We start from the raw sequence: 4,973 nt of genomic DNA, 5'->3' as shown, positions 1-4,973 counted from the left end.
AGACTGGACTCAGGACTTCAGACTGGGACCAACTGGGTCCAGTGGAAACGTTTGTTTCTGTCTTCATCTTCACGCTTTGACTTCCCACTGAGGGACAATAAAGAGGATTTCTGATATTTCCCATAAAAAGCCAGTTCCTCACTGGTTTGCTGTTTGTCCACCAGGATCTAACTGTTACCATTTCCCCCTCTGAATGTGTTTTACAGGAGCTGAGCTGATGAAGGTGTAAATAATCCCAGAGGAGCATTCAGCCGTCTCTTCTGCTTTGAGTTTCGCCTGAGCAGAGTTCAGCTGCCTCATTACGCCGCCGTCTCTCTGAAAGAAACCAGCTCAAGCTTCACTGTGGAGAGCTATTTTAGGAAGCCAGTCGTGTTCTGGTGCTGAAAGGCCCAGTCTTTCATCTGGAGCCCAACGAGGCGCCGAACCGCCGGGACGGTCTACACAACCTTTACATTGAAACGACAAACTATTTCTGTTATCATCCATTATTTTACTTTTATTTTAAAGTCACGTCCGTTTTTTAAAGAAGACCTGAGCAAGAGGCACAGCGCTGTTACTGTAAATGCATCAATAAAAACAAAACCATAAGATTCACTTAATACTAAATAAAAACTTCAAAGAATAGGATTAAGTCTTATTGAAAATATCAGCAACTCCTCAGTTAAACGATTTTAGAATCAAAATGTTTTATTTTTTTATTATACAACAAAATTTAATTTCAGTAAAACCAAAACAAAAAGAAGAGGAATGAAGGCGCCTGGGCAGCTGGAGAAGAACTTTTAGATTCATTAATAAAATATAGAATAAAATATAAAATGATCCTAGAATCAGAGAGCAACGGGAGAAAAAACTTTTCAATGAGACGAGATGCTCACATGCTAACAGCACCGCTAAAACGGATCAGGAACCATTTCAGTCCAAACCAGTTCCTGCTAGGCAACCTGCTAGCTCTCTGTTACCATGACGCCCACTACGACGGCTCAGGAAGTCCAGAAAGAAATCTACTTCCTGTTCGGATCCAAACCGGTCTGTTTTCACACAAGAACCAAACCACAGCTGGTTTGGTCAGATCAGACAGTGGATCTGGGTACGGTTGTTTGGTCCGGTGCAAGATTCAGTGGAGTGGGTTCAGCTGGACTAAAAGTCCGGACCAACAAGGAAACAAACGGATCCGTTCAAATCAGACCAGACGGTCAGGTGAGAAACTGGTGGATTTAGGAAATCTGCAGCGTAAATGAAAGTGTCATCAGCAAACAGACGGAGCTCAACGTTCAGATCTGGGACCGAAAAACGATTCTTGAACCTTCTGACAGCAGAACCACGCCAACCCAGACTCAAAGGCTGTCTGACAGGAAGTGACGGCCGAAGCCTTACAGCGGCGGCGGCGATGAGACCAGATCGCACATCATGACCGGTTCACGCCATTTAGAACCAAACGGCGCTTCAAAACGTTTGGCAAGTACCGGGGGTTTGGATATCCATCTGTAGTTTAAATCTGCTGTTTCCAGATTTTAGGATGTTAGTTTGGATTCTCAATTAAAGATGAAATCAGATGATAGCAGCTGACAGTAGGTGAAAAATATAAACTAACAATTGTCAATAAATTTCTCTAAATTAACTTGTTTGCATAGACATAATTTAAAAGGATAATTTATTTAAGTAGTCACTAATAATAAGAGATAAGTTTTACTCACAAAAGAAATAGTCTGGCAAAAACAAATCCTGAAATGTAAAAGTAATGAAAGTGAGTGGTGAATGTGTTTATTTCAGACTCCTGCATGGAGAGGCGGAGCGGCTCCTCAGATGTTCTCTCTCTGCTGCTGCAGTTATCAATAAATCATCTCAGTCTGACTGAAGCTTCACACTTTCAGCTTTCTGGATGTTTCTTCCTATTTTCTTTCTGCACAGCGTCTCTTTGTCTCCAGCATGCAGCTCCACTCAGACTGAACGTATTAGGATGTAATTATGTTTGAGGATGAGACGCTGAGCTGCAGCAGGACGCCGAACAAACGAGCGAGCCGCAGAGAAGAGACGGAGCGGAGCTCATCACGGAGCGGCAGGGACAGGTTTATGATGATGCTGCAGCCTGAACACGTCTTCATCACTGCAGCCTCTGATTCCTCCTCCTCAGTTTGCCTCAGGGTAACTAAAGACGTCTCCAACTCTGAATCAACTCTTTGGAGCTCCAAAGATCTCCAAACCTCTGCAGCAGATTCTGTAAGCTCTGAAAGTTGCTGGTTGGTTCAGAAAATCCTGAAGATTCATTCAGATTTGGAAAATTTGGAGTTCAGAGACGAACTTTTAATCCAAGGATGGAATCCCAGCAGCCCAGTTCAGTCCGCTTTAACCCATCTCCAGTCCATTTGTCTTGAAAGTCCGGTTCGGTTGGTGAGGTGTGAATGCTAATCGACCTCTGACCTCTGGTCCTCCAAACCTCAGTCTGGGTTCGGTTGAAGTGAACGCCAAGTGGACCAGAGACCGCTCCAAAAGCAGGAAGTGGACTACACCGCAGGGCATTTTGGGTAAATACAACCAAAGCTAACGTGCTAGCCTAGCGCTAGCAGCAGAAATGGCTCCTGGTCTTCAGCCAAAGACTAAACAGAAATCCTCCAACTGCTAAAATCTGACGCCTCCATCTTGTTTCCATCTGGTGAAGAAGGAAGTTGCTCTCAGTGTCTTCAGAGGTTCAGAGCGCCCCCACAGGCCAGGAGGGGAACAGGTTGGTTTGACTCAGAGAACCACAGCAGCTGGAGGTGGAGCAGATGATGGAGTTCTGGTTCCAGCGGAACCGGGTCAAGCGGACCATCAGGAGGGAAACATCCTTCATTCCCTGCAGCTGCTCATCAACAGCAGATCTGTCTAGCGTCTGTAAACTCCTCCCAGAGATCAATTCAACATTTTAATTACTGACAGATTTTCCAGATCAAACCTCCAGCAGCTGCAGGATGATCCTCCTAACGGGTTTCCTGCTAACAGAAATCTGGCATCATCTGCTGTATTCACAGTCAAAGTCCCGGCTTCCCGCTGCCTTCGCTCCACAGATCAGACCCAGAGAGCAGGAAACGGGCCGAAGGATCAAACTTTCCTCGTGTCATTCCCACGCCGGCGTTCCCAACCGCCTGAAAGCATCAACGCATCCCAAACAGCGCTGCTCACATCGTTACCAACACAACAACGAGATTCACCTCAACCCACGTCGCCATGGTAACAGCCGCAGAGTCAAGCTGATTCCTGCACACAGGAGGACGCTTGTAAAGGCTCGTCTGCACGGAGCGAGGAAGAGGAGGAAGAGGAAGAGGAGGAAGACGGGTCAACTGGACGGCTCCTCTCCGACTGGAACCATCAGAATCACTAAACCCAAACGGGCTGAACTGAGAGGACGGACAGAAACCCGTTTCCTCCACAGCTCAGCCTTCAGCCGTTTTCTGGACTCCTTTGTGTTTCTGGATGAACCTGGATCATTTTATCACTCATGGCTGAGTGGCAACATGGCCGCTGCGCCTGCTTTAACCCCGGAGCTGATCCAGTCAGCAAACAACACGATTCAGCACCAGGCGGGAAAAACCCAGGAAACGATGAGTTCGCTCCAAACTTACTTCCTGCTCACTGATTATTTTAATAATCCATGTTTATTTGGTGCTTTACTGAGACTCCATTCATAGTTTCAGCTCAGAGCGGTTTCAGGTCGGACCGGGCCGTCGGACCCGGATGAATCAGAACCACTGATGATCCCTCGTGATCCCGTCCTGCTGGACCGCCTTCTCAGCTGAATAAACCCGTTTAGAGCCGCTGATGTCAGATCACTTCTAAAAAACGTATTATTTTAAAACTCATCTTTTAAAAATTTGGTGTTTTTTTTTTTTTTTTTTAAATAAAATAAAAACAATTTTGCAAAGAGGATTTCTGATTTTTTTTACATATAAAGTTGATGTTTCAGTAAACTGGTGTAAAAAAAACATTTCCATCCTAATCACAACAAAAATAGATTTAAAATGTATTACAGTTACTACACTGCCTGGCCAAAAAAAAGTCACCACCTGGATTTAAGTAAGCAAATAGGTACAAGCCTCCTATTGGATAAGTACTGCATAGGCGATTATGTTTCAGCTGGCAACAAGTTATTTAACCCCAGCTGATGCAATGAGTAACTCCTCATTTCTTAAACAACCATGGCAAAAGACACATCCTGTGGTCGTGGAAAAGACGTTAGTCTGTTTAAGAAGGGTCAAATCATTGGCATGCATCAAGCAGAGAAAACATCTAAGGAGATTGCAGAAACTACTAGAATTGGGTTAAGAACTGTCCAACGCATCATTAAAAACTGGAAGGATGGTGGGGAACCATTGTCTTCCAGGAAGAAATGTGGTCGGAAAAAAATCCTGAATGATCGTGATCGGTGATTACTTAAACGTTTGGTCAAATCAAATCGAAGAAAAACAACAGCAGAACTCAGGAGTATGTTTAATTGTGAATGCAAAAGCATTTCCACACGCACAATGCGAAGGGAACTCAAGGGGTTGGGATTGAACAGCTGTGTAGCCGTAAGAAAAGCTCTAATCAGTAAGGCTAACCAGAAAAAAAGGCTTCAGTTTGCTAGGGAGCATAGAGATTGGACTCTGGAGGAATGGAAGAGGGTCATGTGGTCTGATGAGTCCAGATTTACCCTGTTCCAGAGTGATGGGCGCATCAGGGTAAGAAGAGAGGCAGGTGAAGTGATGTACCCATCATGCCTAGTGCCTACTGTACAAACCTGTGGGGGCAGTGCTATGATCTGGGGTTGCTGCAGTTGGTCAGGTCTAGGTTCAGCAACATTGTGTGCCCAAATAATGAGGTCAGCTGACTACCTGAATATACTGAATGACCAGGTTATTCCATCAATGGATTTTGTCTTCCCAAATGGAACGGGCATATTCCAAGATGACAATACCAGGATTCATCGGGCTCACATTGTGAAAGAGTGGTTCAGGGAGCAT

The 4,973-nt window shown here is 45.0% G+C and overlaps 1 long non-coding RNA gene across 1 annotated transcript; it reads left to right on the top strand.

Annotated features, from left to right (window-relative positions):
* The first annotated feature begins 685 nt into the window (after window positions 1-685).
* On the top strand, window positions 686-2,412 carry LOC114134963 (uncharacterized). Its single transcript, XR_003593497.1, has 2 exons — window positions 686-1,197; window positions 1,317-2,412. It is a non-coding gene; the product is annotated as an uncharacterized LOC114134963 (long non-coding RNA).
* The last annotated feature ends 2,561 nt before the right edge of the window (window positions 2,413-4,973 follow it).

This window comes from Xiphophorus couchianus, chromosome 20, assembly GCF_001444195.1.
Source record: "Xiphophorus couchianus chromosome 20, X_couchianus-1.0, whole genome shotgun sequence".
Classification (NCBI taxonomy): Eukaryota; Metazoa; Chordata; class Actinopteri; order Cyprinodontiformes; family Poeciliidae; genus Xiphophorus; species Xiphophorus couchianus.
This window is presented reverse-complemented; position numbering and strand designations above follow the sequence as displayed.